The sequence below is a fragment of the Mustela lutreola genome, chromosome 8, assembly GCF_030435805.1.
Source record: "Mustela lutreola isolate mMusLut2 chromosome 8, mMusLut2.pri, whole genome shotgun sequence".
NCBI lineage: Eukaryota > Metazoa > Chordata > Mammalia > Carnivora > Mustelidae > Mustela > Mustela lutreola.
In genome coordinates, this window is record NC_081297.1 from 109,732,601 (window position 1) to 109,753,447 (window position 20,847).

The 20,847-nt window shown below is 38.8% G+C and overlaps 1 long non-coding RNA gene across 1 annotated transcript in view; it reads right to left on the reverse strand.

Moving 5' to 3' along the window:
- Positions 1 to 20,847, reverse strand: part of LOC131839200 (uncharacterized) — an 81,034-nt gene that overhangs the window by 8,450 nt on the left and 51,737 nt on the right. The gene's annotated exons all lie outside the window — the stretch shown is intronic.

A 20,847-nucleotide genomic window follows, 5' to 3' on the forward strand; every position in this document is an offset into this window, starting at 1 on the left:
CAATTACAGGAAGTAACTCGATGTGGTGAAAAGACCCCTGGACTAAGCATATATTAATATAAAGCCCAGTTTCAGCTTTGCTACTAATGATTTAACTTTGTGGGCCTCAACTACCTTGCACTTACAGCGGATGATTGCTTCAGCTCTCCCCAGCTATAAAATGATACAGTCAGATAAACATAAAATGAAATATTGGCCCTTCTGTTTTATCACTTACATGCAACTTCTCTCAAAATATAGTTGCAGGAGAAGATTCACATGTGATAAGTTGGAATCTTTCTATAATTATAAAAATATGAGATGTAGACTCGATTTCCCATTATTAGACATTTCCCCATAGAGATCTACTGTCCATATAAAAACACTTGTCAAATATAAGAAGGGACAAGCATTACAATACATGTCTTTTCTTAAAAATGACAAAAAGACAAAACATGCATTCTCCTAAAAAGAAAATGCAGCCAGTTTACCTCCTTATAAGTAGAAATAAGGAATAAAGAGTAATAAGATCCCCTGAAATACTACCGTAGATACAATTAAATATGAAAGAACTCAGAAAAGTCACATCTTCAAGTCAGGGAAGCTTTGTGGCAAGCTCATTATAATCTTCCATCTCATGTTTCTTAGAGAGCTGGCAATGAGCATTTCCAGATGAATTTCTTTTACCCTTTGCATATTTATGACTATTTCTGTCCACAATGAATTTTATGCGTATTTTTCTTATTAAAAATATTCCCTATACTTTAGCCAGCTTCTCCAACCAGGCTTCAGACAGAACTTGGTGGTGGAGATGGCTCATCTCCAGTGGACTTACTGCCCCTTTTTACTTCAATCTTTGTCTCATTTTCCTTTCCTCAACCAATTAAAGCTAATTTCCTAGAAACTGAATAGAATGTTGGTTGCCAGGGGCTCCAGGGAAAGAGAGATGAGGTGATAAAGGTCAAAGGTACAAGTTTGTAGAATACAATACACAGCATGGTGATTATAGCTAATAGGGTACTGTAAACTTGAAAGTGGCTGAGAGTACATCTTAAGCATTTTTACCACATACACAAAATTAAATACTTTATGTGAGGGGATTATCTAGACCTTCGGTAACCATTCTGCAAGAGTGTATGTATATCTAATCATCACATTCTTCAAATATATACAATTATATTTGTCAATTATTTCTCAATAAAGTTTTAAAAAACTAGACAAAAGGATATAATTGCAGCCATTTGACAATTTGGTGTGAATTTGAATTAATAGGTTACATTCCCTGAGAGTATTTCTATTTTGCTTATCTGTAGCTTTATTATTCATTGCGGAAATACAAGTTTTATCTTTTTGATAATGATATTTTCTGATCTCTCAGGTTTCAGACAGCAGAAAAGTCTACATGGTCAGACATTTAAAGTTTTTTTCTGTTTCTTGTGGGGTGAGAGGAGGAGGATGGTGGTCTCAACATACTATCACACGGCACAGCCCTGTCCCTCCTGCGCTTAACATGTGGGCAGAAATTGAACCTCCTCAATACCCTGGGGAAATTTCTTCTTTTTCTTTTGTCCTCCTGTGTATTTGGTGAGAACATTTCTACAGAGAATAAGCCAGTAGGATTTTAGAATTTGAGAACTTAAACTCATCAACTTTTTCTCCTGTATCATGCTATTCTTAGGTACGAATCACCTATTAATACAATATCTCAAGAGGGTAGGGATAAGCATCTCCTGGAGGACTCTTATCCAAACAAACCTTTTCAGTACACAGATGAGGAAAGGAGAGTTAGTTGGACCAAATCCAGGCTAGTGGAAAACCTTATACAACTAGGGGATCTTCTTTAAGAAGAAGAGTGCACAAGTATGAATGAAACAAGGTATACAAGCAAATAGCTACTTTTAATGAGAAAACTAACCCAATATATTATAATTTTAAAAAGTTGATAAATACCACAAATACTACAAAATTCAAAAAAATCAAAGTATTCTTATTAACCATCTGCTTGACATACTTGTTATTCTTTCCAACTTTTTTGACTACATACTTCTTAATCACCTCTCCAAATGATAATGTCATAATATTTTCTTTTTTTAAAAAAAGATTCTATTTATTTGTGAGAGAGAGATAGAGAGAGAGAGACAGAGAGAGCAGGGGGAAGAGCAGAGGAAGAGGGGCAAGCAGACTCCATGCTGAGTGCAAAGGCCGACCCGGGGTTCAATCCCAGGACCCCCAGATTGAGACTTGAGCAGAAACCAAGAGTTAGAAGCTCAACCGACTGAGCCATCTTTCAATTGGAGAGAATCAAAAGGTAATTTGATCTTTTCTCCAACATGGCTGACCAAAGTTTGTTTTTGTTATAGTTTAGAAAAGGTTTTTTTTTTTTTTTTTTCCAGTTTCATAATCCTTATTAGTAAGATTTTGTACAATTTTAGGATTGTCCAATTTGGAAAAAACCTCTTTCATGTATCAACTGCAAGCTTCTCAGGGCATTTAAGGTTTTTTGGTTTTGTTTTTGCTTTTTTTAAAGATTTTATTTATTTGACAGAGAGAGAGAGAGAGAGAGCACAAGCAGGGGGAGCAGGAAAGGGAGATGCAGGCTCCCTATTGAGCAGGGAGTCCCATGCAGGGCTGATCCCAGGACCTAGGGATCATGACCTGAGCCGAAGGCAAAGGCTTAACCCACTGAGCCACCCATTTTATACTCTTTAAATTGATGATAGCTGGAGTGCCTGGGTGGCTCAGTTAGTTCAGCATCAGCTTTCTGGCTCAGGTCATGATCCCCCCACTGCCCCTTGGGATCTTTGCTCTGCAGATAGTTTGGGTCTTCCTCTGTTTCTCGCTCTCTCTCTCCACTCCTCCCCCTGCTTGCTCACAGTCTCTCTCAAATCTTAAAAACAAACAAACAAACAAACAAACCCACAGGAAAACTTAAAAAAAATAGACAGCTATTAACTACTTTATCACCAATGTTCTCATTGTAGTTGTGTAAAATGAGTTTTGTGTTATTTTCATAGATATCAACATTTCATGTTTTATCAGTCTGGGTCCAACCAGGAGAGAAAAAACACACGGTAATTTGATATGAAAGGTTTAATAAAAAGACATTAAAAAGAATATGGAATATAGAAATAGCAAATAATAGAGGCAAGTACTACTTTCAGGGCTTAGATAGAAAGCATGCCAAGCGCCCTCACCCTCAGTCAAGGTTGAGGTGCATTGTCTGTGACTCCCTGAACAGCAGAGAAGTTGCTGTGGTGCCCCCTAGTGGAACTAGCTGGATATCCGCTTACCGAGTGTTGGGAAGCGGCTTTCGAGGGGACGCCTCGGGCTACGGCGCACAGCAGGAGTTGGGTGCTGGAGAAGCTTCAAGCGTTGTAGGAATAGATGCTGGAGAAACCATGCACTGCAGGAATCTGGGGCTGGAGAAGCTGTGAGGAGTCTTGTGTGCGGCAGGAACCGGCCAAAGCACGCCAGAATTCAGAGGCAAAACTCATTTTTTCCTCCTGCATTGTGTCTCCAGCACCATCTACTGACTACCCTCTAGCCTCAGTGCGAGCTAGGAAAGAAAACCCATTGTAGGGCCTACATCCATTTTTCAAAGAGCAGAAAAAAAGGGTGATTTGAAACTGACAGGCAGTAAGAACCACAGACATATCAAATAAGTGAGAAATGTCAACCTTTCTCCATGTGATCAACTTCTCTTAACAGAGTATCAAACAATCCAAGAGTCTTCTTTTTTTCTTCTTTTTCATTAACAAGTTATTGTCTTTGTTAGGCTCAAAAAGTTCTTGTTGCTGATTGCCTCTCGATGTCAGAATCATTTCCACTGGTTTCGTTGATCTTCTTTACCCCCTTTGTTTCATATCGCATTAAATTTGTATGACTTTTTATCAGCTCTTTCATCATTATAAAGCTGACAAAAGAAGATAACTTTGTATATTTTTATATCAGAAGTCTATCATTTTTGGATAGTTTTGCTGAAACATTCAAAAACGACTTTCCAAATTGTAGTTAAAGTGGTCCATTTCCAACTCAGCTTTCCTTAGCTGGATTCTCAAGATGCCTATTGCCATTCCAATGACATATAACATTTGAGAAAGCCTAAAAAACGGGAATTCTGAGTGGAAAAAATAGTGGTTAAATATCTATTTTTCCCATTTTTAGGAAAACTTATAATCATATTATAATCATGAGGTCATGTAAAATTCTATAGCCATATAGCAGCAGACCCTGACCACTAGTTCATTCTTTTTTCCTTCTTATTAAACTCTCTGGTCTATTCTTCATACTTAAAAAAAAAAAAAACCAGCCCATAGAGGGACCAGGCAAAAAAGTGACCTCAGATGGCCACATATGTAGGTGTCTAGGCCTTCTCCCCACTGCTATTTTTTTTTTTTTAAGATTTTATTTATTTATTTGACAGAGAGAGATCACAAGTAGGCAGAGAGGCAGGCAGAAAGAGAGAGGAGGAAGCAGGCTCCCTGCCAAGCAGAGAGCCCGATGCGGGGCTCGATCCCAGGACCTTGAGATCATGACCTGAGCCAAAGGCAGCGGCTTAACCCACTGAGCCACCCAGGCGCCCCCCACTGCTGTTTTACTCATGGCTTTCTAGATGCTTTGGATCCACTTCATACAATATCCTTGCCCCTGTTCTTTTACTGGCCTAGCTTTTGAAAATTCTTCAGAATTTAGAAGTAAGCAGGTATTGCCAATGAGAGCAGCAGCTCTGGTAGGAAAGGGGGAATTATGAAGAAGAGGAAAGATGTTTCCCATTGAAAGGGTTACTATTGTCATGCAGAAATACCCACCCAGCATGATTATATCTTCTGATTTTTCAAGAGAAAGCAAAAATTTAGATTTAATGTGAAATATCCCAAATATTAAAAATTGGCAATTAATGTTAAAATATTTAAAACACCATAGATCAGTCTTCTTCTGAAGTCAATCTGGTATGTGAAAGACGACTCAACCCAAAGTGGCCATCTTCTACCCTTCCAGTCCCACCTTCTAATCACATCATCTTGTTTTATTTTAATAATAGCACTTATTATGACCTGATATTTATTAATTATCTGACACACACATAGCCCATGCAAAGAAAGCTCTGCAGAGCTGTACCCCAAAACCAAGAAGAGCCCCTGACCTTGAATATACTCAGTACATCTGTTGAATGAATGAATGAATGAATGATGTATGATTTAATGCTTTTGAACTGCCCATCTTTGTTTCTTTTTCAGTATGAGTGTAAATTCCCTCTGGTCCTAGGAACACAGGCAGCACTTTCCGCTTCTGTTCTAGCCCCAAACTGACAGGAGAGGAAAAGCAAAATTAATTATCTTCATCTCCATTTCAAAAAGGCACAGAGTTTTTAATATAAAGCATTATAGATCAAGATTTTAAAATTTACATTTCAATTAAATTTCATTTAAATCTTTAATTATATTTGAATCAAGAATGTTAGTGTGTTGGTCAGAATCTAAGATTCAGACAAATATCTTTAGCCAAAAGTAGAAAATATAACTGATAGAAAATACAAAAAACAGGGGCACCTGGATGGCTCAGTGGGTTAAAGCCTCTGCTTTTGGCTCAGGTCATGATCTCAGGGTCCTGGGATCGAGCCCCGCATCAGGCTCTCTGCTCAGTGGGGAAGCCTGCTTCCCCGTCTCTCTCTGCCTACTTCTCTGCCTACTTGTAATCTCTTTCTCTCTCTCTCTGTGTCAAATAAATAAATAATCTTTAGAAAAGAAAAGAAAATACCACCCCACCCCCCAAATCAAAAGTAGTTATAGTCCCATGAAAGTGGTTTTTTGGTTTTGTTTGCTTGCTTCATCAGAGCCAGGGTGTGGGAGGTCCCCAAGACCACCTCCACATTCAGAGATGAGCTAAGAAGCACTCAGGGAACTTACCATGTAGCTGTGACTAAAATTTACCAAAGCAATGGAGTAAAGATACATGTTTGAGTCATAAAGAAGAGTCTGGAGGAATCTATTTGCAGGAATCCTCATGCTCTCACCCTCAAATAAGGGCTCACACAGATCACACACTTCTCCCAGCAAAGAAAATGTAGCAATGTGTGTACAATATTTCTGCCCAGGAAAGCCCATGGAAGACTTAGCACCTGAAGATTTGATTGGGGGGCTGCTCATATAGGTACTCTCTGTCTAATGTGTACTGAAATTCTAGACTCCCAGGTGGAAAGCAGGTGTTCAGCATAGCCTATTGTTTGCATAATCAGTCTAGTCACCGTGAGTCATCCTTATCAGTCAGGGAAAGTTTTATAGCCGTGTGGGGAACTGTTTACCAACCAAGTTCCCAGATGCTAGCCAAAGGCCAAACTTTCTAAGGATATCTTTAGGATAGCTGTCTCGGGCCCACCCTGTTAACTTTTCTGCTCAGTGCAAAAATAAGACAACAAAAACCACCCAAGACCAAAGCCACTGTCTTTTTGCAATGGAACATCGGCAGTGACATTCCATCACCTCTGCCACATTTTATTCATTCGAAGCTAGTTACTACATCCAGCCCACATTCAAGGGGAGGGAATTTCATAAGAGCATAAATACCAGTAGCCAGAAATCACTGAAAGCCATCTTAGAGGCTGCCTACTACTGGCCTACTTTTTATTCCTCAAACACCTTCAGGATTATTCCTGCCTCAGAGCCTTTAAATGTAATGTTTCCCCTTTCTGGTATTTTCTTCCCTCACTTAATTCAGGTTTCAGTTTAAACATCCCTCTTGAGGGATGCCTTCCCTGATTATCTAATTTCAAATAGTACACACTCCTTCCTAACAATTTTCATCCTTTTATCCTGCTATATATATTTTTATAAGAGCTATGGTTATCTGCATTTATAGATTTGTTGACATAGTTTGTACACATTGCATGACAATAATGATCTTGTCTGTTTTGTTCACTGTTTATACAAAGATATAGCAATACCTAATACATAGTAAATATAATTCATTAAATGAATGAATGAGCAGAATTCCAGATGACCCAAAAGCTATATTTTTTGGAGGACATAAATTTCATTTATACAGCAGACTCTTAAGAGTTTGTTTAGTCTGAGTCTACCACCAGGACAATAATCAACTTTAGCTAAGGCCCAACGTTGAGTTCCTAGGTCTGTAGAGCTGAGGACCTATACTGGAGCAAACCACCTCACTGAGATAATGCCAACTTAGAAGTCTGCCCAAGCCACTAGTCACATACCTGTGAGATGACACTTCTATTTCATCCATTAGCTCACAATGTACCTCCTTCACAAATATTTACTAAGGATCCACCTGTGCCAAGCACTATGCTGGAAAATAAAATCCATTTGTGAACAAGACAGTCTTTACCTTCAAGAAGCTTATAGTCTAGTAAAAAGTCTTAGATTAAATAAAATGTAATTCAGAATATAAATAGATTGTTTAAAAAAGACATACCAACAAAGGCAATATTAAATATAGCTCTTAAGGGATGTCTGGGTGGCTCAGTGTGTTGGACCTCTGCCTTCAGCTCAGGTCATGATCTCAGGGTCCTGGGATGGAGCCCTGCCTTGGGCTCTCTGCTCAGCAGGGAGCCTGCTTCCCCCTCTTTCTCTCTGCCTGCCTCTCTGCCTACTTGTGATCTCTGTCTGTCAAGTAAATAAATAAAATCTTTAAAAAACAAATATAGCTCTTAAGTATGGAGCAAAAGCACTAAAACATAAAATTGTTGTTAATAACTGTTACTCATAGACACATTTAGGGAGGACTCTCAACTGGTCATTGTGCTGAGTCTAGGGGTACAACTAAATAACCAAATTTCTTGGTAGCCAGCAACCAAAGCTAACAGGCTTGTTACACCATTAAGAGTATAATCAGTGGTGATCAGTGGCTCATAGAACTGCCTGAAAACCTGGAGAAACAGGCTCTCAGCTGAATTTCCAAGAGTGACGACAAACACAAAACTGGGCTGATAGAGGAAACTGCTGTCACTGTCACAAAGCATGAAATGGTAGCATTGGTAATGATGTCACTTCTGCACTGGAAGCAGTTTTAAGCGACCCATGCCACTGTCATGTCTGCCTCAGAGCCCTGACTAGGAGCCACCACTGCCACAACGGGCCTGCAGCTGTGCCTCCTCCAGTCCTTCCCTCCTCTGCCAGGATGCCTGCATCAGCACTTCCTTAGCGCTGCAGGAAGAAGCACAAGGACACCTGCTTCTGGCCTCCCTTTAAGGAAACCCAGCAAACAAAAGTGTGAGCACTTGAAACACTTACAGGGTAAGACGATCTTTGTTCCACCCAAACTCATAAATAAGAACTTTTACGACATAGAATTTGGATGCTGAGACGCCTAAAAGAATAATAGCATTTCATTTGATCCTTACAACAACTCTGGGCATGGGTCGTATTTTCCAAAAAAATCAGAGTTGAGGAGATACCTTACCCACAATCACCCAGTTAATGAGTAGCAATGTTGGGACTCAAACTCTCGTATGTTTGGTTCCAAAGCCATATTCTTAACCAAAATTCTATACTCCCACTGCTCTGGAGGAGTATTTATTTCCTGGAAGTGTGCTTTAAAAAATTTGAGACTAGTTTGCCTTATAGAAACAGAATATTCCACGGGTAATTCTAAATGGAATCATCTCTAAAGCTTCATACTTAGTAGCAGTAAAAACTGCCTCAACATATGTTACCTTTTTTTGTATGTGATGATAATGCTACTGACAAATAAAACACAGCACATATCTCTTTCCAATTAATTTCAAGTGGGTGACAGATTTGTACTGGATTATATATATAGAATTATCCAGACTTCACTACAGCAAAAGGCACTTGTAAAACAAATAGATGATGTTACCACAATTGGCATAATTACAGTGTAACTAATGATTTGTGACTATGACACAGCCCCAAATTAAACTGATCTGCATTGTGACTGAACCCACGGCTTAACATTATCCTTCCAGCAATTGAGTTTACTGGGTGAGGCGGTGTAAGCACAAGATCCTCAGGCAGCCATTTGTTCACTCAAGCACCGTTTGGAAATGCCCTTTCACCTCCACTGCATACCGGGGCTGGCGTGGGTCAGGGATCGTGTGATAAACAAGCTGTAGAAGTCCTAATAGAAGAAGGAGAGGTAGGTGAGTATGGAGAGAGCTTGAACTCAGGGACTTTTCGTATCTTGCCCAATCCAGCAGTTTATACCACCTCTTTCTGGACTTTTGCTGCCCACTTTTCAGAGAGTAATCACATGAGTGAACTTTTAAAAACTTGTCATATTAGGGGCGCCTGGGTGGCTCAGTGGGTTAGGCCGCTGCCTTCGGCTCAGGTCGTGATCTCAGGGTCCTGGGATCGAGCCCCGCATCGGGCTCTCTGCTCAGTGGGGAGCCTGCTTCCTCCTCTCTCTCTGCCTGCCTCTCTGCCTACTTTTGATCTCTGTCTGTCAAATAAATTAAAAAAATCTAAAAAAAAAAAACAAAAAACAAACTTGTCATATTACACTCCCCCACTCCTGCCTTGGACTTGGCCGCTGTTTGCAACTGCACTTTGAGTGGCATCCAGACTTCTACCACAGCTATAATGAGCTGGCTTGTCTGGCCTCTGCTTGCTTCTTCAAACTCAACAAATACTGTCATTACTTATTCAGTGCCAGGCACAGTGGTCTACTTACTGATTCTTGAAGTATGAAACATAGGGTCACACTTGCCATTCCCCTTAACTGAAAACTTCTGTCCCTCTGACTTGCCTGTGGGGGCCTCCTTCTTGTCATTCAGGTCTCTGTTCCTATGCTGCCTCCTCAGACAGTCCTTCTCTGGGGCGCTGCCACCAGAGCCCACCAATGGCCCTATTTCTGATAACCTTGTTCTACTTTCTTTACAGCACTACTACTGAGTGAAATTATTTTATGTGTTAATCTATTTACTTCTTTATTTTAGTCAATTAGAATATATGCTCTCTGAGGGCAAGGACCTTACCCATCTTGTCACAAACGTTTCCTCGGACATAGAATGAGGCCAGGCTTATCATACACACTCAGAATATGTTTTTTGAATAAAGCTTGAACTACAGTAATCTTTTATCTTCTTTCTCTGTCTCCAATCTTGCTTGCCCTAATTCATCTACCATATTCCACAAAAGTCTTTCTACAGCATAAAATTAATCCTACTGCTTCCTCTATGCATGGCTTGAATGATGAGGTTAAAAGCTACTGACTCTGGCCTGGGAGACAGATAGCTCCAATATGGCATTATTTATACATATATACATGTATATGTGTGTGTACTTTATTTATTAAATTTACCACTTTTATCTCCTTTTTAACCTCCTCTTTCTACCTTACTACTTTAGTATCTCAAGGGAAAAAACTTTGCCAGATACATCTTTGTATTAGAGAGCCCAATGGGATACCTGATAATGATGAACTTACTGATGGAATTCACTCATTTATTCATTAATTCATTTCAACATTCAAGAAATAGTTGTTAAACTCCAGGGTGTGTTATGAACTAAGCACTGTGTTCCTGTCACTGGCAATACAGCGGTGAATCAAAGTCCCTGTTCTTAGGAAGCTTGCATCCTGGTAGGGAAATTGGCCATAAAATCATAAACAAGGAATTTTATTATATGATGTTGGGTAGTGCTACGTGTCTTGAATCAAATGAAGAAATTCACTTATTGTGAATGAGTTTTTCTTTGTAAAACAACTCTAGATCCCACATGAAAAATAGACCTTGCTGATCTGATAAGCATTAAGAAGGAGAAAAAGACCATGGACCAAAATAAGACTGGCAACCCCCAAATACAGAAGGACAGATAGATTTCCTAAAAGTAAATGCCAACGTTGGCACTGCAGAAGAGGAGCTCTGGACTAGCAGCAAGGTAGGGGAAGTGAGGCAGAGACTTTTAGGCTGAACTGAGATCCCAAAAGGGAACTTGTATGGTGCCAAGTCAATGACATTTTTGGATCCCAGAAAAACATCACAAATCCTCTTGGAAGAAAGCATCCCCCCAATATATGCTCTTAATATTAGCTCATAATAAAGCTCAAATCCCAAATTCATACACCACATGAGTCAGCTGAAACAACAAACACAGTAGACCCAAGCACTATACATATATTGAATATTGGACATAGAATGCAAAACCAGGGGTGCCTGGGTGGGTTAAAGCCTCTGCCTTCAGCTCAGGTCATGATCTCAGGGTCCTGGGATTGAGCCCCACATTGAGCTCTCTGCTCAACAGGGAGCCTGCTTCCCCCCCCCTCTCTCTCTACCTGCCTCTCTGCCTACTTGTGATCTCTGTCAAATAAATAAAATCTTTTAAAAAAATGCAAAGCCTATATAAAATTTTTAAAGAAATAAGAAAACAATTGCAAAATTAAGCAAGAAATAAGACTATAAAATTATTTTAAAAAGAACAAAGTAGACATTTATAATTGTTACAGTGAAAACTCAATGGATGAGTTCACTAGCAGATTACATATGACAGCGAAAAATAGTAAACTGGAAGATAAATTTGGAAAATGCAGCATAGGAGATGAAAACAATGAAATACTAGTATTGACCAATATCTTCCCATTTTGTGAAATAGTCAAGGCAGACAAAATAACACTAATAATAATGGCTGCCCTTAAGAGAGTAGCTTCTACTTCTTAGGCATATGTAATCTTAATTAATTTTCATAGTGACCTAGGAAGTACGTATGGTTCCTGTTTTACTTTTATCTGCTTGGTGGTTCTCACAGTCTGCCTATATTAGAATCGCCAGGGTACATCTTAAATATACAGATCCTGGGCCCCATACCTAGAGATTTCCTGGGTCTGAATGCAAAGACCCAAGAATTTATATTTATCCTTTATGGACTACTTGTTAATTTTTTTTGTTTTGTTTTGTTTTAAGTAGGCTCCATGTCCAGTGTGGGGCGTGAACTCAACAGTTGCATGCTCTACTGACTGAGCCAGTCAGGTGCCCCAATAGTTTATAATTTTCAACTGATTCCTTTACCAGAAGATTCCTTTATACTTACTTTTATATGCAGAGCAACCAGAGGTCCTCTTCAGTTGTTTGCATGATTTGGCAAATTTGAAAATTCGAATTGGGTAGTTCTTCTAACATAAAAATTTCCCCTGGAGGTGGTATCCTGTAATCAAAGGTACGCCAAGAAGGTACCAATACTAGATATTCTTTCAAGTTTGTGCACAAACATGTAGCTATCAGCAGGGAGGAAAAGTTTCCAGCACTGCCTATGTGATAAGTTTCTTCAAAATTTCTTTGTGTTGTAGAGTCTTGTGTCATGATTACTACAGCAGTGTGTACCTTACTAGGTAAAGTGGCTTGTGGACATTGGTTGCAGGAAGATCAGAAGCTTGGGTTCTGTGTCTTAGGTCAGTGCAGGTCAGTCCAAAAAGAATTCCATTTTTGGCACCTAATGTGCCAAAATTATTTTTGAGGTCTTCATTATCTTCAGTCAACTCCCAGATGTCATTTTTTTTATTGTTTTGATTTTGATTTTTAAAGTTCTATACCATAGAATCTAATCTAGGGTTAGCATGGAAGACCAGAATATCACAAAGATCATAGGAATTGTGGACCAGAAATACTTATTGTACAGTGTGTCTTAATGATAATCTCTGTCTGTATTGTATCGGCAATGCCCATTTCCCCCATACCGCCCCTCCATTTTTTATTAATTTGGGAGAGGTTGATTTTTACAAAGCCTTTCCTCCTTGAGCATGTTCAGTAATGATTTGACTGACTAAGTTAAGTGGAGAGGTGGATGAAGGTCCAAGGCTTTCTAGGCCATATATTTGCAAGGATCTGGTAGATGGGTATACCAGCTGCATCGTGCACAAGGGCACCAAGCCTGGCAAGTTGCAAGTGGAGGCTGACATCAGACTGCACTTTAGTCATCAAGCTCTATGTCCTTGGGAGAGACTTCAGTGGCTGAGAAGAAGAGATTTTAAAGCCTCTCCGTAGTCCTGTATTAGATTTCTGTTTAGTATGATCATGAGTTCTTGTAGACTTCTACATAGGAGTGACTGGTTCTAGGACACAACCATCACAGTGATAAACAAGACATCAAAGGACCCAAGAAACCCATGTAATTACATATGTATATCCTGGCAAACATACCCCCTTATAAAATGCTTACTTTTTTACTCATTCTTTATTGGTTCAAATCACAGTAACCACATTCTTATGAGGAGAGTGGAAAAATCAGTAAATATCAGGTCTTAATTATGGAAACCATACAGGAGCAAAATATCAATGTAATGAGTGTGGGAAAACCTGTGATTCTAGTTCATATGTTATGTGAAACCAGAGATCTCCTAGTCAATTAAATATGTGGGTATGCAAAAAATATGGAAAAGTGAGGACTTAGTGGAATGGAAGATTTCCCATTTGGATTGAAGGTCCTTTAGCAGATTTTTTGCTTATCAAAAATAAACCCTATGTTTTTCTAATTGCATTTTGATTTTATCCAGCAAAAGCTATTTAGTGGCTATTGGTGAAGGACTGACGATGAATGAAAAATCTCTTATCTCTTTGAGATTTTTCTTTTTCTTTTCTTTCTTTTTTTTTTTTTAAAGATTTTATTTTTTCATTTGACAGAGAGAGAGCACAAGTAGGCAGAGTGGCAGGCAAAGTGGCAGGCAGAGGGTGAGGAAGAAGTAGGCTCTCTGCTGAGCAGGGAGCCCAATGCAGGGCTCAATCCCAGGACCCTGGGATCATGACCTGAGCTTAAGGCAGACGCTTAATGACTGAGCCAGCCAGGAGTTCCAATTTTTGTTTTTCCTAAATGTCTATTGCTTGAGGCATAATCTCTTGCCTCAATGTTGTTTTCTATGCCTGGAATTTTTTCCTCATCTCTCCAACTAAAAACTTTAAATGTCAGTTTCTTTTCTATCTTTTAAATGTCCAGCTGCTTTTAACTTAGTTCTAAGCTGAGTTAGTGACTGTATCTAATCTGAATTTCATTCTTTATTCATAAATGTACTTCAGCTCTTGGCACTATAATGGTTTGTTTATCACTGCTACTCACTTATTAATTTTTATTGTTGTTTTAGTTTTTGGATGAATGGATATTTTGGCAGTGCTAAAAGAAAATGTTTTCATTCAGTTCAATGTTTTTAGAAACATTTGTAGCTAAAATAAAAAATAAGAGTTTAAATCGGTCCTTTTTATTGTGTTCATACCAAATGGAAAGCACTACAGAGAAATAATTAGATGGGATCTTTTTCCTTAAAAGAAGTAACAGCAGTAGGAAAGATAAAACATTATTTTACTTTTTAAGATAAATAAATAACTACAGGGGTGCCTGGGTGGCTCAGTCAGTTAAGTGTCTGCCTTTAGCTCAGGTCATGATCCCAGGGACCTGGAATCAAGTCCTACATCAGACTTTTGCTTCCCTCTCTCTCTCTACCCCTTCCCCCTGCTTGTGCTGTCTCTTCCAAATAAATAAATAAATAAATAAATAAATCTTTTAAGGAATAAATAAGTAAATAACTACAAAACAAGGCAAGAGGAATGTATTAGGTTTGTCAAGAGAAATACAGATAAAGTGCTATGAAAGAGCAAAAGAGGAAGACATTACTTCCTGCTTTGGGTTGGGAGTGGGAGGATTAAATGAAAAATACTGGGTTTTTTTTGTCTTATGTCCATTTTTTGGTCTTTTATTATAACTAGTTTAATAGATAAATATAATATTGTGATTTATAATAACAAATACATATTTGGTCTTCATTTACATTTCTAGCACAGAGCTCCTAACATCCTTGCAATTTCCTGAATGTTGAGAACAAATAAAATATCTTTTGTTATGTTAATGAGGTGACACTTGGAAAGCTGCTATGTAACCAAAGAATGGGGGCTAGTTTCCAGTGGAGTCAACCATTTCATTAGAGGGTTGAAACTTTCAATCTCCCCCACTCCCCACTGACCTCCTAGGAGGGGAGAAAAGCTAGAGGTTGAGTTCAGTCACCTGTGGCCAATGTTTTCATCAGTTGCTTATGTAATGAAGCTTCCATAAATACCCAAAAGGATAGGGTTCAGAGACCTTCCAGGGTTGATCAACATGTGGAGATTCAGGGAGAGTGGTGCTCTCCAGTGTATGGAAGCTTCATGCCCTTCCTCTATACCTTGCCCTATGCATTTCTTCCAACTCATACCTGAATTATATCCTCTTATAATAAGCCATCAATCTAGTGAGTAAAATGTTTCCCTGAGTTCTCAATAATTAATGAGCCACTCCTGTAAATTAATTAAACCAAAGGCCGGGGGGTGTCATTGGAACCCTCAATCTAGAGCTGGTTGGTCAGAAGCACAGGTGACAACCTGGACTTCCAACTAGAATCTGAAGTTGGAGAAGGACAGTCTGTGGGACTGAGCCCTTAGACCAAGGGGTCTTTATCTCCAAGTAGAATCAGAATTGAGTTGAGTTGCAGGATATTCTGCAGGTGTTGGAGAATTACTTGATGATGTTGGGAAAACCACCACACAGTGGAATCATAGGCCAGAATCATTAGTGAAAAACAAAGTTAAAATATGTATAATCCCAGAGGAATGTTTGGAACAATGAAAAGATAAAGGAACATTCTGGAACATCTAAGCAAAATCTAAGGAGTTTTCTATAAGAATACCATCATTACAAACCTTTGTTAGCACCTAATCTTCTTCATTAATATGTAAATTTCTATGGATAAAAATGGCATTGTTATATATTTGTCCACATCAGGACATAAAATTTTAGGCATCAATAAATTAACAAGCATAACAAGATTGTAGATGTTTTATCAATTAAGGTTTAAAGGAGTCTTTATAAATGTGAAAGTTTTACAACTTTCCACAAGATATAATGCTCTATTAAAGTAGTAAAAAGGGAAGTAATGAAAAAGTTATGGCAACATTATTAGAGAAGAGCTATTTATTTCAAAAGCTTCAAGAAATGAATGCAGAACATTTTCTCCATAAGCATACTGAATGTGAGAAGAAGAGAGTCACATGGTATGTTTGACCAGAAAGTAAATTGTACAAGGGGAAGAAAGCAAAGTTATCCCCAAATGAAGGTTCCAGTTTCATTCTAAGAGTAAAATGAAGAGAAATCATGTCATGAATGAAATTAGTTGTGGTAGAGAGGCTAGCTGGGCACTTAGCTCTGTAACTTTTCCCAGTCTCCCTTGCAGTCAGATGCAGATGGGTACCTGAATTCTGGTCCATCAAATGTGAGTTGAAGTGATGTATGCCACCTCCAGAGCTGGTCCATAAAACTCCCCTCAGCCCCAGCCCTGGCTGTTCTTTTCCTTATCTGTAGTTTGATGGAGATGAACACTGTAGTTTAGAAGTCATGTGTTAAAGATGAAGGCGACACAAGATGGGCTGGCTCTTAGAAGGGAGCCATCTGCCAGGAGGAGCAATCATTTGGACTTCATGTATATGTGAAATGAACTTTTATTGTGTTTGAGTTATTGTACATTTTGAGGTTTGTTTGTTACAGCAGGCTGTGATACCTTAACCAATATAAAATGGGTCTTTAAAAAATTTCTTATTGATAGTGGCACACTTCAACCTAGATTAACCTAAAGACTTCCCAACCAAAATGGCTGATATAATTTGCCTTTATCAGGCTGTCGATACAACCCGTCCCCAGTATCGACATAGGTCTTAGAAAAGGTGTAATTGGGTAGCCTGTATTTAATATCATGAAGTCTTGAATCAGTTAGCTTGAGTCGCTTCCCATCCCTGCAACTTACTAACTGTATGGACTTAAGCATGTTTTTTAACTTCCTCAACTTCCTCATCCATTAAATGAGGATAATAACCCTACTTTACAGTTTGCTGTAAAGATTAAAAGAGGTAATATAAGAACATTTCTCAGAATAAGTTTCCTGCAAGATGTTTAGTAGTTAGGTTAGCTATAACTAAGATCATGTGGGAAAATGCATCCTTGCTTTTTGTCTTTTTCCACTTTTGGGTTCTTCTTTGTATTTCTCTTTTTAGATTCTTTGGAATTCCATTTAAGTCCTTCTGTGAATTAACTCTCATGAAACTCCATGCGGCTAGTGCCATACACAGCATAGTAGAGCCCAACCTGTCCTGCTGTTCATGGGAAAAGAGATCTCTCCCAGGCCTTCTTTCAGTCCAGGCAAAAGGAATAATCTTAATTCAGCCTAAGCACTAAGTTCCATTAGAGCTTTCATCCATAGTTTCAGAAAGAAATATTGAAGGATTTTGTAACCTAATAGTCGTCGTTGTGGCTTTGGTAAGTAGCTGACTCAGGATACCAGACTTGGGGCATTTTCTTGTCTCTTTCTGCTCAGAAGACATGACTACCATTCAGAGATATGTTTCAACTTTCCTGACCTCAACTTCAAAAAATTAGACAAAAATGTTTTTTTAATTAAAGGGAATAGTTAATATCAATTGAATATTTAATTTGTGCTGGTTACTGCTTTTAAGAATTTTGAAGTATTCTTTATTGCTTGAGATAAATGAGGGTGTTTTCTCCCCATAATTCATATCTTTCCCACTGTTCTCTATACACATTACTATTGATCCGGGTGTTCACATCAAAATCCTGAAGATGTCTTAGATTCCTTACTTTCATCGCATCATATATGCATCAGCAAGTCTTCTAGGCTCCACCTACAAAAATATATATAATTTCACCATTTCTTAGTTTTTTGTGGTCACAGCTTTAGGCTAAGTCTCTCTTTCACCTAATCTAGTGTTGTAGCCCTTTAACTGTTCTACTTCTTCTGTTGACCTACTAGAGGGGATTCCTTTTTTTTTTTTTAAAGATTTCATTTATTTATTTGACAGAAAGAGAGAGAGCACAAGTAGGTAGAGCAGCAGGCAGAGGGAAAAAGAGAAGCAGGCTCTTGACTGAGCAAAGAGCCTGACATGGGGCTTGATCCCAGGATCCTGTGATAATGTCCTGAGCCAAAGGCAGCTACTTAGCTGACTGAGTCACCCAGGTGCCCCTAGAGTGGATTCTTTAAGCAGCACTGAGAGTGGCCATGCTATAAATAGAAGTCACATCATATTCCACCACTCATCCTCCTTACTCTTCTAGTGGCCTCCAGCATCCATTCCAGTCTTCCAGTGTACACTGGAATATGATGTGTCTTATATTTATTTATATTTATATTTCTCTGACCACTATGTAAAATATCACTCTGTCACTCGTGTCCCTTTAACTTCCTTAACTTAACTTTCTTCAGATACTTAATATCCGTCATTAAGGCATATATTTGGTTAAAGTGTGTCTGCCCCCTGGAAAATAAGCTCTCTGTTTTGTTAGTGGCTCTATCCTCAAGAGGGCCAAACAATTCTTGACAAACAGTAGGTATTTCATAAAATTTTTTTTAACAGATTCCCATTTTATAGAAGAGGAAACTTGAGGCAAAGAGTGATCAAGGAGCTCATCCAAGCTCATATAGGAGTGGCAGCTTGATGTGAGAGCCATTAATGTCCTTTAAAGGCAGGATACCACACTGCTTGCCCAGCATAGCTTACCTCCAATCAAGTACTCACAGACTCCATCTGAAGAAAGACTGATAACACCATTGGGTGGCAGAAAGCAGGTACAGCAAAAAGGTTGAAAAAGAAAAGGAACAAAAATGCTTACGGGTTTGCCTGCCCAGGAGAGGGATGTCCCGACCCACAAACACAACTGCTGCCTGTGAGGTAGTCGCATCCCTGAGGTGGAGCCAGGAGGCAGAACACAAAAAGAGAGATGCTCAGTGCCTCACCTGTGGGACTATCCAACTAACTCCCCAGCTCAGCCTGATTCTAAACCCACCAATTCCTCTGTTTCCCTCTCTCCAGATATACCAAAAAGCCTCCAAAAGTACACTACCCCGGGGCGCCTGGGTGGCTCAGGCGGTTCAGCTTCCGACTCTCCATCTCAGTGCAGATCTTGATCTCAGAGTCGCGAGTTCTAGCTCCACTTTGGGCACCACACTGGGCAGGGAGCCTACTTTAAAAAGAAACTACACACTACCCTATTGAGCAACTGGACATTCTCTAGGTTGTTGTGGATATTTTTAATACTGCAAGAGCTAATTTTTACTCTTCTTTATCTCCCTTTTTTAAAAAATTTCTTTTTCCTTTTTTGTTTTCTCTTTATAGTTTAATAAACAAAAGCAGTTCAGTGCTAATTTTATAATCTGTTAAAATTCAGGAGTAACAGAAAGTGTTAACTTGTTCACATTTCCACTTCAGGCCACCTGAAAGTGAGGTTGAGGTTTTGTATCATCTTTCCCTTTTGTCACTAGCTGAAGGTCAATATTCCCATCATTTTCTTTCACATGAAACCTTAGTCTCTCTGGGAGTTTGTAGGTCAGTTCAAATACAGGCCTACAAGTTTCTTGCCTCAGCCTGATTCTTTATCTCTAGAATCAGAACAAAAACATCTTCCTTGGGGCACCTGACTGGCTCAGTCAGTAAACCATGCCACTCTTGATCTCACAATCATGAGGGCAAGCCCTACATTGGGTGTAGGGCCTACTTAAAACAACTTTTTTCCCAATAAAGTAAAAAATAAAATCTTCCTTGCTGAGATTTGTATTAGAGATCATATACATAAAGAACCTGGCATAAGCAATAAAAAAAAAACAATCAAACTACCAAAAGAAAGCAAGAATTTTTCTTTTTCCTCCATGTTAAAGCATAATAACATGAAATGATTATTGTGATTGCACATGGAATTAAATTGCACAGTTCACTTTCTGAACATACACGCTTTCTACTGGAGATTATATATACTTTAAACATTTTTCCTTAAGTGCCTGTTGCAAGATGTTTCTCTTAAAGATGATTTAAATTGACACTCTATTTTCTTTTGTATCTGAATTTTCTAAAAGCCAGACTTTCGTAAAAATAAGATAGTTTTTTTTTTTTGGTCTGAATTTTAATTTTATCATGTAACACTGTTCTAGTATAACCCATTTATATTTAGACTGAAAAAGCTCTACTGTGGTCTTCTCCCAGAATGAAAGCAGATTAGTCAAAATAACATTATATTGGGAGCAATACTATTCTGATGCTCTGTGCTGACTTTAGCACCTTCCACAAATAATTTTTAATTGTAAATGCTGGATCCTTAGGGTGCAAGGTAATAGATGCTTTTAAACATTCTGATATAGGTATCAATTGAAGCAATCTTCTTGAGAGCTACAGGAAAATGTTAACAGTACTCATTTCTGGGTGGTAGAAATTGTATTTTTTCTTTGTCCTTTTCTGTACTTTGTTAATTACCTACAATAAAAACATATTATTTTGATAGGAAAAAAGTTATAAAACAGAACAAAAAATATTCATGTCTTCTGCTATAAAGGTGGAGCCCTTGTGAATGAGATTAGTGAAAAAAGACCTCAGATAGCTCCCTTGCTCCCTTCACCTTGTGATGGCACAGCAAGAAAATGGCCAGAAGCAGGTTCTCTCTAGACACCACATCTGCCAGCACCTTGACCTTGGACTTCCAGGCTCTAGAACTGAAATAAATTTCTGTTTTTTTATAAGCTATCCAGGTTCTGGTATTCTTTCATAGCAAGCCCAAATGAACGAAGACATTTTCTCTCGTTCCTTCCTGGCACTCTCAGTTTCCCTGAGATCCACTAGTATCAAGCAACTGTACTTGCCACTGGAGATGTGATGTTGACTTCTTGGAGCTCTGGAGAGAGAAACAGAAGTGGTAGAACACTGTGCTGACTACCACAAAGAGGTAGACCGGGGGTGCTGCAATGGGTCAGAAGACACCTGAGCCGAGCCTAGAATTACCAGAGAAGACTTCTTGGAAGAGTTTATTTATGTTCCCCATTTACTCCAAATGCATACATGTCTCTAACTCCTGCAGTCCCACATCCTAGCTTAAAAATTCTTTTACTTAGTCA